At 36.2% G+C, this 16,810-nt stretch overlaps 1 protein-coding gene across 8 annotated transcripts in view; it reads left to right on the top strand.

Annotated features, from left to right (window-relative positions):
- The window catches only part of GRIA4 (glutamate ionotropic receptor AMPA type subunit 4), a 608,284-nt gene that overhangs the window by 246,286 nt on the left and 345,188 nt on the right, over positions 1-16,810 (top strand). The window lies entirely within an intron of this gene.

Here is a 16,810-nt window from a genome sequence, read left to right as displayed (position 1 = left end):
GTTTCACAATTTCTGGGGTATACTTCATTTTATATTGGTGATTATATCATACTTCATGTGAAATAAAATTTAAAGCTTCTATATAGAATTAGATCCTACAGAAAAGAAGCACTGTTTACTCATTGGTACTCTTTCGATTTATTTCTATTCAGTCGCTAAGTTGTGCTCAACTCTTTGCAACTCCATGGACTGCAGAATGCCAGGCTTCCCTGTCCTTCACCATCTCCCAAGGTTTATCCAAACTCATGTGCATCAAATCGATGATACCATCCATCTCATTTGATGCCATCCCCTTCTCCTCCTGCCTTCAATTTTTCCCAGCATCAGGGTCTTTTCTAATGAATTAGCTCTTCGCATCAGGTGACCAAAGTACTGGAGCTGCAGCTTCAGCATCAATATTTCCAGTGAATATTCAGGGTTGATTTCCTTTAGGATTGACTGGCTTGATCTCCTTGCAGTCCAAGGGACTCTCAGGAGTCTTCTCCAGCACCACAGTTGGAAAGCATCAATTCTTCGGCACTCAGCTTTTTTTATGATCCAACTCTCACATCCATAAATGACTACTGGAAAAACCATATATTTGACTATAAGGACCTTTACAGGCAAAGTAATGTCTCTGCACTAAGTAGTTCATGATCTAAGCCACAGTCAGCTCCTGGTCTTATTTCTGCTGACCATAGAGAGCTACTCCATCTTCAGCTAAAAAGAATATAACCAATCTGATTTTGGTATTGACCACATAGTGATGTCCATGTGTAGAGTTGTCTCTTGTGTTGTTGGAAGAGGGGGTTGCTATGACCAGTGCATTCTTTTGTACTCCAAGGTCAAGCTTGTCTGACACTCTAGGTATATGTTGAGTTCCTACTACTGCATTCCAGTTCCCTATAATGAAAATAACATCTTTTTTTGGTGTTAGTTCTAGAAGATCTTGTAGGTTTTCATAGAACCATTCAACTGTAGCTTCTTTGGCATTGGTGCTTGGGGTATAGAATAGGATTACTGTGATGTTGAATGCTTTGCCTTGGAAACAAACCAAAATCATTCTATAATTTTTGAGACTGCACACATAACTGTATTTCAGACTCTTTTGTTGACTATAAAGGCTGCTCCACTTATTCTAAGGAATTCCTGCCAACAGTAGTAGATATAATGTTTATAATGTTTATGGGTGAATATAAATTCACCCATTCCTATCCATTTTTGTGCACTAATTCCTAAAATATTTATGTTTGTTTTGTCGTATCCTGTCTGATCACGTCCAATTAATTTAACCTGATTTATGGACCTAACATTCCAGGTTCCTATGCAATACTGTTCTTTACAGCAATATTGCACTTTTCTTGGAAGAAAAACAATGACAAACCTTGACAGAATATTAAAAAGCAGAGACATTACTTTGCCTACAAAGATCCAAAGCTATGGTTTTTATAGCTGTCATGTACAGATGTGAGAGCTGGATGGTAAAAAAGGCTCAGCACTGAAGAATTGATGCCTTTGAACTGTGGTGCTGGAGAAGACTCTTGAGAGTCCCTTGGACAGCAAAGAGATCAAACCAGTCAATCATAAAGGAAACAACAGTGAATATTCACTGGAAGTACTGAGGTTGAAGGTGAAGCTCCAATACTCTGGCCACCTGTTGGGAAGAGCTGATTCATTGGAAAAGACCTTGATGCTGGGAAAAATTGAAGGCAGGAGGAGAAAGGGAAAACAGAGGATGAGACGATTGAATGGCATTGCTGACTCAATGGATATGAGTTTGAGCAAGCTCTGGGAGCTGGTAAAGGACAGGGAAGCCTGGTGTGCTGCAGTCCATGGGTCTCAAAGTGTTGGAACTACAACAACTGCTTTCTAAAATGCTGTCTAGGTTTGTCATAGCTTTCCTTTCCAAGGAGCAAGTGTCTTTTAATTTCATGGCTGCAGTCATCATCCAGAGTGATTTTCAGCCCAAGAAAATAAAGTCTCTGTTTCCACTGTTTCCTCATTTATTTGCCATAAAGTGAGTGGACTGGATTCCATGATCTTAGGTTTTTGAAAGCTGAGTTTTAAGCCAGCTTTTTCTCTCTCCTCTTTCACCTTTATCAAGAGGTTCTTCAATTCCTCTTCACTTTCTGCCATCCAGGTTGTGTCATCTGTGAAAGGTTGTTGCTGAACCATGAAAGATGCCAGGATTCTTGGCCTCCAGAGGAGAAGAATACAATCTGGGGCCAGAAATGAGGCTTGATCTCTCAGAGCTTTTGTGTAATAGAGTTTTATTAAAGTATAAAAGGGGTATAGAAAGCTTCTGACATAGACATCAGAAGGGGGCAAAAAGAGTACCCCCCTTGTTAGTGTTAGCAATGGAGTTATATATCTTTTAATTAGTTATTACAATGAATCAAAAGAATGTCTGGTAAAAAAATTTACCAGACCCATTCCCACAATTTGCATTCTAAGATATCAGGATTAGTCAGAAGGTTTTCAGGAAGAAGAAACTGTCCTCAAGCAGGATATATTGTTGTTATATAATCCCTAGTACAGAGTTTAAACTGAGTTGTGTAATTGACTAAAACTAAGGAATGCAGACCAAAAAAAAAAAAAAAAAGTTTGCCCTTTTCCCTTCCTTGAAAATTATAGACCCTTCTCGCCTTGGGGACCCCCGGACTTCTTATCAACCTGCCTAGGAATTGACTCTCATCTGCATATCTGAAGCTATTGATACTTCTCCTGGCAATCTTGATTTCAGTTTGAGCTTCATCTACCTTGACATTTTGCATGATGTATTATGCATATAAGTTAAGTAAGCAGGGTGACAATATGCGACCTTGACATACTCCTTTCCCAATTTGGAACCAGTCCATTTTCCATGTCCAATTCTAGCTGTTATTTCTTAGCCTGCATACAGGTTTCTCAGGAGGCAGAAAAGGTGGCCTCATATTCCCATCTTTTTAAAAATTTTTCCAGTTTGTTGTGATGCACATAGTCAAAGGCTTTCCCATAGTCAATGAAACAGAAGTAAATGTTTTTCTCAAATTCTCCTGCTTTTTTCATGATCCAGTTGATGTTGGCAGTTTGATTTCTGGTTCCTTTGCTGTCTCTAAATCCAGCTTGTACATCTGGAAGTCTTGGTTCATGTACTGTTGAGTCCTAGCTTGGATAATTTTGAGCATTACCTTGCTAGCATGTGAAAGGAGTGCAAGTGTTTGAACATTCTTTAGCATTACCCCTCTTTGGGATTGGAATGAAAACTGACTTTTTCCAGCCCTGTGGCCACTGCTGAGTTTTCTAAATTTGATGGCATATTGAGTGCAGCACTTTAACAGAATCATCTTTTAGGATTTGAAATATCTCAACTGGAATTCCATTATCTCTACTAGCTTTGTCCATAATGTTGCTTCCTAAGGTCCACTTGATATCACATTCCAGGATGTCTGGCTCGAGGTGAGTGATCACAATGTTGTGTTATCCTGCTTATTTAACTTATATGCAGAGTACATCATGCACAATTCAAGGCTGAATGTAACAAAAGCTAGAATCAATGTTTCCAGGAGAAATATCAATAACTTCAGATATGCAGATGTCACCACCCTTATGGCAGAAAGTGAAGAGTAACTAAAGAACCTCTTGATGAAAGTGAAAGAGGAGAGTGAAAAAGCTGGCTTAAAACTCAACATTCAAAAAACAAAGATTGTGGCATCTGGTCCCATCACTTCATGGCAAATAGATGGGGAAACAATGAAAACAGTGAGAGACATTATTTTGGGGGGCTCCAAAATCACTGCAGATGGTGACTGCATCCATGAAATGAAAATATGCTTGCTCCTTGGAAGAAAATCTGACAACCTAGACAGCATATTAAAAAGTGGAGACATTACTTTGCAGACAAAGGTCCATATAGTTAAAGCTATGGTTTTCCCAGTAGTCGTGTATGGATGTGAGAGTAGGACTATAAAGAAAGCTGAGCGCCAAAGAATTGATGCTTTTGAACTGATGTTGGAGAAGACTCATGAGAGTTCTTTGGATGGCAAGGATAACAAACCAGTCAATCCTAAAGGAAATCAGTTCTGAATATTCATTGGAAGTACTGATGCTGAAACTGAAACTCCAATATTTTGGCCTCTTGATGCAAAGAGCTGACTCACTGGAAAAGACCCTTATTCTGGGAAAGATTGAAGGCAGGAGGAGAAGGGGACAACAGAGGATGAGATGGTTGAATGGCATCACTGACTCAATGGACGTGAGTTTGAGCAAGCTCCAGGAATTGGTGATGGACAGGGAAGCCTGGTGTGCTGCAGTCCATGGAGTCGTAAAGAGTCAGACACAACTGAGCGACTGAACTGAACTAAGCCAGGAAGAAATAGAAAATATGAACAGACTGATTATAAATGCTAACTGAATTTGTAATTTAAAAACTCCCAACAAACAAAAGTTTAGGACAAGGTGGTTTCACAGGCAAATTCTAACAAACATTTAGAGAAGAGTTAACACATATTCTTTTGAATCTATTAAAAAAAAAATTTCAGAGGATGGAACACTTTTGAACTCATTCAATGAGGTCAACATCACCCTGATAACAAAACCAGACCCAGATACTATAAGGGAAGAACATTACAGCCAATATCACAGATAAACATACATTCAAAAATCATCAATAAAATACCAGCAATCTATGTCCAACAAGACATTAAGAGATCATATACCCATGATCAAGTGAGATTTAATCCCAGGGATGCAAGGATTTTTTCATTATCTGCAAATCAATCAGTGTGATACACCACGTTACCAAATTAAAGAATAAAAAAAACATTTCAATAGATGCAGAAAAAGCTTTTGATAAAATTCAGAAATAATTTATGACAATAACTCTCCGGAAAGTGAGCACAGAGGGAACATATGACATACCCACAGCTAACATCATACTCAATGGTGAAAAGATGAAAGTATTTCCTCTGAGATCAGGAACAAGACACGGGTGTCTACTCTCTCCACTTTTATTGAACATAGTTTTGGAAGTCCTAGCCACAGCAATCAGAAAAGTAAAAGAAATAAAAGGAATCAAAACTGGGGAAATAGAAGTAAAACTGTCACTATTTGCAAATGTCATGATATTATTATACATGTGAAAGTGTTAGTCAGTCAGTTGTGTACAACTCTGCAACCCCATGGACTGTAGGCAACCAGGCTCTTCTGTCCATGTAATTCTCCAGGAAAGAATATTGGAATGGGTAGCCATTCCCTTTTCCAGGGAATCTTCTCAACCCTGGGATCAAACCTGAGTCTCCTGCATTGCAGGCAGATTTTTTTTTACCATCTGAGTCACCAGGGAAGCCTGATACTATACATGGAAAATCCTAAAAATGTTTACTTTTGAAGTTCTAGTGAACCCAAGGGTAAATTATACACAATAACCTAGAAACAATAGTTGGAAAAAGAATGTCTTCCTACCTCCCAAAAGAGAAGCATTTATTTCTACACTGCAGATTTATTTTGCAATCAGTAAGAAGATATTAAGCTTTTTGAGTAATGTTTGCTTAAAGATTCAGAGGAGAGAGTAGACTTTTGTTAATTGTAAAATAAACAAATCTGAAGCAGAAGCAGGAGATGATGCCTAAGAAAAACTCAATATGTTTTCTAAAGCATAAAGATAAGCTTGCAAACTATTCCCCTCACTGAATGTAGCACCACTTATAACCAAGTCACACATAGTGTATCTGGCCTGGGACTAAGTTCTCTATCAGTTGTAGTATCGATAACCCTTGACCTATGCAGTTTAGACCTTTTCCCACCAAGAAACTTATCTGACTTTCACCTCATTCCCTCAGGATATGTCTAGATATTTACTAATTAATCTCACAAATTCATCAGAACTAATTTTTTGATGAATGATTCTGAATAAAAATGCATTCTACCAAGATATGCATTTGATGTTAACATAGTTTCTTAGAAACAAAATCTCACAACCCAAAGTTTTCATACTAAGAAATTTTCAAGTTTTGAGACTTTTTAAGCATATGCTTTTGTTTCACTGATAATAACCACAAAAAATTAGTGAAGGATTATTGAATATCCTTTATAACTAAGGGGTGTGTCATTTCAGTTTTTCTATAAATGTGTGAATTTTTACTCTACATCTTCCCAAACCAGAGATTGAACCTATGCCTCCCACATTGCAGGTGGATTCTTTACCATTTGAGTCACCAGGGCAGCCCAAGAATACTGGAGTGGGCAGCCTCTCCCTTCTCCAGGGGAGCTTCCCTACCCAGGAATCCAACCAGGTCTTCTGCATTGCAGGCCGATTCTTTACAAGTTGAGCTGCCAGGGAAGCCCCCATTACATGGTATCAAACAATAAAGCAAAGGTACAGGGCTTAGTTTTTAAGGTGATGTTTTTCACATTAGCATTCACAGACTCTGAGAGGTCTGAAGATAGTCTTTTGGGTCTGTGATTTCCCAAGTCTGCGAAACACTACCTTAAATTCAAGACTGAATCAAATGCATAAGCGGCAGGATGAAGATTAGGCACTGTTGTGAGTAGATCTTTGTGTCCTTCTCAGATCACACCAAGGAACTGCCCACTTCTCATCCACAAAATCCCAACAGGACTTCATCGTGTGCTATGGAAAGGTCAAGGGTTCAAACAGAACTGGCTCGAGTTTAGATTCTGGCTTCAGCATTTTCTAGCTGCTTATTAGACTTTCCAATCTTCTGGTAGGGCTGAGGATAGAGTGAAATAATAAATGCAAAAGTGTATTGGTACTCAAATCAATACTAGGCCCATAATAGCTGTTTAATAAAGGTTTACCCCACTTAACCCAGAATTTAGCATGAAATTGAGATATTCTGACACTAAATTCAGTGGTTTTACCTTCTTAATGCCAAAGTAAAAGTGTTACATCACTCAGTCATGTCCAACTCTTTGCGACTCCATACTCTGTCCATGGAACTCTCCAGGCAAAAATACTGGAGTGGGTTGCCATTCCCTTCTCCAAGGGATCTTCCCAACCCAGGGATCAAACCCAGGTTTCCTGCATTGCAAGCAGATTCTTTACTCTCTGAGCCACCAGGGAAGCTCTTATAATGGAAGTTGCCCTTGAAAGAAAACTAAAAGTAAAATAATTCAAGGATAATTTTTTTTACTATGATTCTTTATTGTTTCCAATGAAGAGTAGAAAATATATGTATTAATTGTATCATTACCATGGATTAAAAGACATTTGAACTAATCTAATCTGAAACAATTTACTGTGTGTCATTCTCAAACATTTGGGAAAGTTTAAAACCAAAATAAGGGAACACAAAGCCCCACAATCTTCTCATTTTCAGAGTCACTTTCAGTCTTAGCCTCACACAGCTGTTATACTGGGAATTATCCAAGTGCAGAGATACATCTCTTTCCACTCATTTGCATAATTCTGAATTCCTTTCAGAGGATACTTAATACCAGTACAGAAATATAAAGACTCAACAACAGTCATTTAAGGAAGAATTCAACCAACTAGAACAGCTGTTCATCAGAAATGTTGCAAAGCTTCCTTTATGAACCATATGTTTCTTCCTGACAGTTGTAATTCCAAAATTATATTGGTTACCTTTTATTCTGGCATAGTATTAAAATATTTCTCAATTGTGCCATTCAAAACATGGCAGGCTTTGAAATAAGAAAACATAAAATAGCTTCTTGGTTTGTGTGCATGTGTATAAAAGAGAAAAAAAATTTATGCACCAGTATTTAGCTTCATCTTACTCAGTTTTGTGAAGTTGCGTTGTAATACATTAATCATTTACATGCTGATTTAGATGTAGCAAAATTATTAGAGCATAATCATCTTCAATGCCAGCCTACCTGGGTTTACATCCTGATTTTACCTCCTTTTTATGTGACTTTGGGTTGCTCATCTCTCTGTTCCTCACCTTAACATGTCAAATGGAAACAATAATACTACCTTCCCTATATACTTGTTTTGAAAGATTGAGTGCATTTATGAAAAAGCTTAGAATAATGCTTGAATCATCATAAGTATTACATAAGTTATAGTTTTCATAATTAGTATTATTTAACATTATCCCATAAATTTATCCCTATATTGGTTTAGTAAGTTAATTGCAATATAATTTGGTTATCTTAAAACTGAGCTTGCCTAGTTGCTCAAATGGCAAAGAATCTGCTTGCAATAAAGAGATCCAGGTTCAATCCCTGCCTTGGGCAGATTCCCTGGAGAAGGGAATGACAACCGACTCCAGTATTCTTGCCTAGAGAACTTCATGGATGGAGGTGCCTGGCAAGCTACAGTCCATGAGGTCATAAAGAGTCAGCTATGACTGAATGACTAATCAGATTTAATTTGGAAGACATTTACATTGGAAGACAAAAGAAACATTTTCTGTAATCTATTAGACATCACATTTTCATAATTTGCATACAGACTAGACAGCTATTAAAAATTTAATTATGCTATTAAAATAATTATTTCAATATTAATTCTTGAATATGAGCATTTCATCATTTAAATATCATGAGTACAGGAGTCTGCCCCCACTTGCTCATCTTTGTAACCCTGGTCATTAGCACAGTACTGGACATGTATTTGCACTCAACCAGTATGTGCTGAGATCTATTTAGTAAATGAGATCTATTTAGTAAATAGTGGAGATTGGCTCAGACTTCTTGAAATTTTGTGATTTTTTTGCACAAATCATATTTTCTATTGTATCACAATAAAGTACCAATTTTCCATTTTTAAGTCATGCAAAGTTTAAACTTTACAAGTATTTCTTCCAATCAAAGATTTAACCATACTCCTTTTTCTGTCATAAATCAGATTTGTGTTGTTAAAAAGAAAGTGAAAGTGAAAACCGTTCAATGGTGTCTGACTCTTTGCGACCCCATGGACTAAACAGTCCGTGGAATTCTCCTGGCCAGAGTACTGGAGCGGGTAGCGTTTCCCTTCTCCAGGGAATCTTCCCACACCCAGGGATCAAACCCAGGTCTCCTTTATTGCAGGCGGATTCTTTACCAACAGAGGTATCAGGGAAAGCCGTTAAAAAGAAAAGAGCTCTTAAAACGTAACTACTTTTGCAAGGAAAATATAATTTAAAAAACTTAAGCATCACTTAATTGGATAGACTATAGTTGTGGTTCTCAATAGAGATTCTGATTCAGTGGATATGGGATGTATTTCAGAATCTGTAGAAATTCACCAATACATACTGAAAGTCGTTTGCATATATGTGCAAAATGTGCATATGTTAATTATTGCTATTATATTGATCAATTATATCAGTCTGAAAGGCAATAAATGTTGTTTCCAATATCAAATGGGGAATAACTAAGATATTACAGGGAGGATAGAATGAAAAAAAATTATAAATAAATAAAACACTAATTAGGGATGATTTAATTTATTTCTATAAGGTACCACAGAGACATAAATTGTTCTTGGGAAGTTGCAACTAGCCATCACCTTTAGACATTTCTAATAAAGCATGAACTAAGCATGTGGTGATATAACTTAGACCTTTAATATTTTTTCAAATGATAGTACTTTCATAGGCAATTTACAATATATATATAATCAAGTTATGCTCACATCTTTACAGTTATATAGCATCAAAAAGTCACTTGTTCCATATTTAACAAACATCTAGCTAATCTCTCAGCTTCTGTATTGTGTCTTTTAATCTAGTACTAAAATCAAATAATTGAAACATGAAAATATTGGAGAACTCTTGCCAATGGTAACAATTGCCTACGATAAAAGTGTTCAAACCTAGACTAAAATGTGTGCTATTAATCAGCAGTTTATTACAATGCTTTTTAAAAATATTAATGACCTTGTTACTGCACTTAAGATCATGTCATTGAGTTGCATCTACTATTATAGTGGTTTATCACAAGTCATGATGAAAGTGAAGCATAATTTTTTTCTTCTTTAGGTTCAATTCTTTATAACAAATTTCAAAATCTAATCATTAAGCAGTGTAGATTTTACTTCTCAATATAATATTGATTTATGAAACATTTATCTTTATAATGCTTTACTATCTCCTTATGAGAATTTTTTAGGTGAAAGCATACTAAACAGAATCCAAGACTGGATTAATTATACTAATTAATTTTCTAATTCATTCATTTAACCAAGAATTTTCAGGTGCTGGTGTTGTATCATATACTGTGATAGATTCTGGTGATTAAATGATAAATAAGATATAGTATATATTAGTCTTTCTCTTGTAATTCAGTGTGGGGAAAAATCTTGCTCCATAGCCAAGGTCTTTTATTAAATGAGGTTCTTTTGATTTTTTGTAAGGTAAGCTTAAATGTAATGTGACCATCACTCTGCAGGAGCAGCTCTGTTTAAATATCTAACCTACAAAACAGTGGTTTTAATTGAATCACCAGCAGTTCCACCATGAATTAGGCTGTAAACATGCTGTTAAGGTACATCCTGGACTTTCAGATAAGAGAAATGGACTCCTTCCCTCAAAGAGAGAAATCTCCTTCAGAGAAAAGGTAAAGGAAAGTTACCCGAGCCAGTCCTCACCCCCATGGAAATGGAGGCATTGTCCTCTGACTCCCGAGCTTCTCTTCAGAAAACAGAGTGAAAAGCATTCTTTTCCTTAGTGTATGTTTTAAACATTACAGTGATTTTCATTCATTCCATGCTGGTGAAAAAACAGAGAGACTCTAATCTGGTAGTTCAGACCAAAGACAATTTCAGAACTGTTCAAAATCCATCTTTTTTTCTCTACATAAAAGAGTCAAAAAGCATTTGGCTCTACTAGCCTATAGTCAAAGCAAGTCATAAATGATTATATAATACTTTATAATGTAAATTTGAACAGACATAGTGAATGAGCAATAGTGATTGTCTTTCCCCAGTAGTACTTGAAGCCCCATTGTTTATGTAGAGCTTTATTGGACACCCCCACCCCTTGAAGAATACAAAAACTGTAATGTTGTCCTATAGCCATGGAGTTTAGAGAAATATAAGACTAAGGAAATATTTTGTAAGCAACATAAGACAGGCTGTATGAGGTGAAGAATTCTGTTCATTGAGCTGTTCTTGAAGTTCAGAAACAGAAAAACAGAGTGGGAGAATTATACAAGTAATATTGATATCATATGTCATACAAGTTTGATGCTTTAAAATGTTGTTTAAATACTGTTTGTAGTAAAATAAAAAGGTGAATTGACAGTATCCCTAGTTTGGGGCTTTATCCCTAGCTCCGTTTGTGTTTTATTAGCATTAACAATGATAATATACTGTCTTTACAATAGTCTACTTCTATTTATTAAATAGGAGTATATTGACTGTTCATTGTAAATAAGAGATTCCCCCCATAAATCAAAGAAAGAAACGTGAATGGAACTAGTCCATGCTTTATTAGTAACACTAATACTAAAAACTACTGTTGAAAATAAGATAAGATAATGTCCAATATAAAATTGAAATTGAATGACTACATGACAAGAAATATCATTCTAGAAATCAAAATATGATATATTGAAATGGCATTAAAATATCCTATTAAACTCTATGTGATGTTTCTAAAATTAATAGAATTAAGATACTCTACAATATCATTGTTAATTTCAATAAGCAACTGGAAATATCTATGCAAATAAATAGTAGAGGAAAAAAAGGCTTTCCAACCACTAGTCTATACATTCAGGACTAGATGGATTGAAAACTAGAAGTCAGGAATGAAATAAGGACAATCTGTTAAAGCCTTTGAAAATTATGATAATAAAAATTTTTGGTAAAATATATTCATATGAAAATAGACAGTGACATGAAGATTATGCTTAAAAATGTTGAATGATGAAATCTGAAATTCTCGAGTCAAAGGAAATTAGGGCTCATGACTAAAATATCTACAGTCAAATGTGGGAGTTAGACATTTCTAGCCACACACAGGGAGATGGAAGCATTTAATGGATTCTACCCTCATTCTGAAGGAAAATCGAACCAAAAGGTAAATAAGCACTTTTTGGGGAAAAAAGAACACTAGATTTGGTATAATTACAAATAGAACTGATAAAAACCAGGAAACATAAAAGTGTACAAGACAAATTAAGATATTAATCCCATGATATGATGAAATACAGATCTATAAAAATAGTAATAGGCTTCTAGTTCTGTGAATTGCAACTATAAAAGGTGCTTGATATTCAGATTTTACCAATGGTTCAAGGTTTATATTAGATCTCAAAGTGCTGATCTCAAACTACCCAAGCCCCTACTAATTTTTATTTTCTCTGAACTCATCTAGATCATGAAGAGACTAACACCAATTTAGTATGTATTTGTGACAATTTCTGAAGCATTCGGAGACATGATGCATGTGTCCTCCTGCAGTCTTCTTTGCAACATAATCTGACTCAGTGCTGGACTTGAAGGGGCCTTTGCTTTACTTGCTCTGTGACCCTGAGCAGTTTTATCTTTTTTTTTTCTTTTATCATTTATTTATATTAGTTGGAGGCTAATTACTTTACAATATTGTAGTGGTTTTTGCCATACATTGATATGAATCAGCCATGGATTTACATGTATTCCCCATCCTGAACCCCCCTCCCACATCCCTCCCCATTAAGCCTTGTTTTGTGGGGTGTTTTTTTTTTTTTTTTCAGTTGGAAAATTATTAGAGTCAATCATACTCTAAACTGTTTACAGCACCAATTCAAATTCTGTTATCTTATTTGTGTTGACATTGCTTCAAAGCAAAACACAGAAGGTAATATTCAGACATGCTGAAGTGAAATTTAAGCTTACATAAGCAGATTTTCTAAATGATTATCTTTAATTTTGTTGTGGCTCAGGATGACTTTACTGAACAAAAGCAGCGTATGCACACACACACACAAATGTTGAGTGAAATCATTGTGATATTCTTAACAGTCCTAAATGTCAAATTGAAAAATAGTCTACTTCTGAAGCATTCCCCTTTAGAACATAAGTAGACTGCAACACTGATGGATGATCAAGGCAGTCTGAGTCATACAAGTGGACTTTATGCTTCTGCAAATTAGGAGAAAATACAGAATTTTTTCTATCACTCTCACAGCCATGAAATGTTGTTAGCTATTCAAAATGCAAAACTGACTACCAAAACCTGAGAGAAGATAATCATTTTTTTCCTACCACCCACATGGGTAAGAACCACAGGCTGTGTGGGAACTTCTCCAAATTTCTTTCTCCTTTTCTACATCCTTTTTGTATACAAACTGTTTCTCTAGCTAACCTGTAGAAGAGACATCTGTTACCTTTATGTAAGCCAATATACATTGGTGTATGCCACCTTTTGTTTTTTCAGTGCCTGCATGCTGCATCAAACCTTACTAAGTTTCATCTGGAAACTCTGTTTAGCTGTGTCAATCACTAAGGGCACATGTGTTGCCCATCCTCAACTTCAGACACTGGCAGCAGGTATCTGTGAGCTTACTTATCTATTCACATGCTGCAGAAATGACATGCAACCTCTATAAATTGGCAGTTTTTAAAATACTCTGTCAAGCACAGAAAATTAAGAAAAAACAAAATTAAGCATCCCTAATATAACCTTAATGCCCTTGTATACCATTCTTCCATTACGTTTCCTATTTCTGTCTCAAGTCAGGGAACAAAAAGGATTAAGTGTAATGCTATGAATTTAAAAAAATGTGACAGTCTGTGGAGGTCTTAGTAGACGTTTGCAGGATACAGAAGCTTACTGTGCTACTATTGACATTTTAAATGAAATGCTTTTATTTATTTACTTTTGCCATTCAGTAATTTTATTAAAAAAAAAAAAAATACTGGACTGCAAGTCTCTTGGACTGCAAGGAAATCCAACCAGTCAATCCTAAAAGAAATCAGTCCTGAATATTCATTGAAAGGACTGATGCTGAAGCTGAAACTCCCATACTTTGGCCACCTGACGCAAAGAACTGACTCATTGGAAAGGTGCTGGGGAAGATTGAAGGCAGGAGGAGAAGGGGACAACAGAGGATGAGATGGTTGGATGGCATCACTGACTTGATGGACATTAGGTTGAGTAAGTTCCAGGAGTTGGTGATGGACAGGGAAGCCTGGTGTGCTGTGGTGCATGGGGTCACAAAGAGTCGGACAGGACTGAGTGACTGAACTGAACTGACTGAATTTTATTTAGTGTGTTTCTTTTATTGAAATGTAGTCGGTTTACAATATTGGGTTAGTTTCAGACATACAGCAAAGTGAGTCAGGTATATAAATATATATGTGTGTGTTTGTGTGTGTGTGTGTGTGTGTGTGTGTGTGTGTGCATGCTAAGTCACTTCAGTCTAACTCTTCGGGACCCCAAAGACTGTAGCCCACCAAGCTCCTCTGTCCATGGAATTCTCCAGGCAAGGACACCGGAGTGGGTTGCCATGCTCTCCTCCAGGGGATCTTCCTGACGCAGAGATCAAACTTGTGTCTCTTATATCTCCTGCATTGGCAGGCGGGTTCTTTACCACTAGCACCACCTGGGAAACATGTGTGTATATATTATTTTTCAGAATCTTTTCCCTTATAGGTTATTACAAATATAAATATAGATCTCTGTGCTATACATTAGAGATCTTGGCTTTTATCTATTATATATATATTAGTATGTATATGTTAACCCCAAATTCCTAATTTATCCCTCCCCACTGTTTCCCCTTTGGTAATTGTAAGCTTGCTTTCTATGCCTGTGGGTCTAATTGTGTTTTGTGTATAAATTCATTTGTATCATTTTTTTTTAAATTCTGCATATAAATGATATCATATGAAATTTGTCTTTCTCTGTCTGGCTTACTTCACACACTATGATAATTTCTAGTTCTATCCATGTTGTTGCAAATGATATTATTTAATTCTATTTTATGGCTGAGCAATATCCTATATATATATAGTTTCTTAGTATACAAAATGGGACTAGATAAATAAATAGTGCCCATTTCATAAAATTACCATCAAGATTAAATGAGAAATTGCACTTTAAAACCCTAGAACGGTGCCCAGTCCACAGTAAAAACTACATGTCAGTTGCTGGTACTGTGGCGTCCTATCACCGTATCATCTCCACCATCTTGGTTCAGTCAATTCTAGAGTTCAGGGGTCAGCAAGTTATGCCCCTTTACCTATTTTTTTGTCAGTAAAGTATTGGGATACTGCCACGCTCATACTGCATCTTCTTTATGCATTCATTTGTCAGTGGGTATTTGGGTTGTTTCTATGTCTTGGCTATTGTAAATAGTGCTGCAGTGAACTTTGGGGTGCATGCATCTTTTCAAATGATGCTTTTTCTGTATATATACCCAAGAATTGAATTGCTGGATCATATAGCAACTCTTTTTAATTTTGCGGAGAACCTTCATACTGTTTTCTGTAATAGCTATATCAGTTTGCATGCCTAACAACAGTGTTAGGAGAGTTCCTTTTTTTCTATACTCTCTCCAGTATTTATTATTTGTATACTTTTTAATGATGACCATTCTGACTGGTGTGAGGTGATACCTCATTGCAGTTTTCATTTACATTTCTCTAATAGTTAGCTATTTTGAACATGTTTTCCTGTGCCTTTTGGCCATCTGTATGTCTTCTTTGGGCTTCCCAGGTGATGGTAGTGGTAAAGAACCTGCCTGCCAATGTAGGAGACATAAGAGACATGGGTTCAATCCCTAGGTTGGGAAGATTCCCTGGAGAAGGGCATGGCAACCCACTCCGGTACTTTTGCCTGGAGAATCCTATGGACAGAGGAGCCTGGTGAGCTATAGTCTAAAGGGTCGCACAGAGTCGGACAGGACTGAAGCTACTTAGGCATGCACGCACGTTTGTCTTCTTTGCAGAAATATCTCTTTAGATCTTTTGCCCAGCTGTTTTTTTTTTTATTGGGTTTTCAGATTTTTTGATATTGAGCTGTATGAGCTATTTGTATATTTTTTAAAGTTTTTTTTTTAAGATCTGAAAAAGATAGTGAAAAGAGCTAAGGCCTAAGGCAAATTAAAAGATGACCATTGCATGTAGAATAATGTATATTTTCATTTGCATCTTATGTGATTTGATAATTTGCATACCTTTCTACCCTAAAGAACCTTGGCTATCCATTGAAAATCCCTCTTCATGTTGATAGCATTCTACTCTATTTATCATCACCTAAAGTCTTTGTCAACAGATTTGGTGTTTTCTGTGAGTGTTACCCTCTCACTGGGTGGATGAATAGTTTGAGTATTCTATCCCTTTACATGCTGAAGGACTTTCAGCCCAGATGGCCTTCTTACTGATTATGCCTGAGGATTGTTTTTTGTTATTTTTGCTTGCTTGTTTGTTTGTTTCCCACCTAAGTTGGCTCATTTAACATAGGGTTTAAATGAGGTGGTTTGTTCTGATCCAATAAAAAACAATAATATGTTTGAATTATGCATGACAGTGCTGCTTTAAAAACTAAAGACAGTAAAGGTATTTTCCATAATGTCAAAGAAGAAAGAAGTTGTGATATGTGCTTATGTGTATCATTACTAACAGGTTCAAGTATACTCAATTTTGTTGCTGGGTCTCAAAAAGCAACGTGAATTTCAAACACGTCCTATAAAAGACATCAGAATTGTTTTTATAATTCACTTTTTAAAGCTTAAAAATATTGCATATTCAATATACACATGAGCCCGTCATCTTCATTGTTAAGGCACAGTGCCCCCATTTCATTCCTAAATTCTTAGTGTTTATTTTTCTTCACCAATCAACCAATGTGCCGTGGAGTGCCATGTCCTGTCTTATCAGCTACCTGGAACATGTGTCTGCACAAAAAACTTGTTCCTAGTTATATTAACCACTTATAGTTCTTTTATCTGTTAA

This window comes from Cervus canadensis, chromosome 11, assembly GCF_019320065.1.
Source record: "Cervus canadensis isolate Bull #8, Minnesota chromosome 11, ASM1932006v1, whole genome shotgun sequence".
NCBI classification, from domain to species: Eukaryota; Metazoa; Chordata; class Mammalia; order Artiodactyla; family Cervidae; genus Cervus; species Cervus canadensis.
The sequence above is the reverse complement of the archived record's forward strand: the minus strand, read 5'-3'. Positions and strand labels throughout refer to the sequence as shown.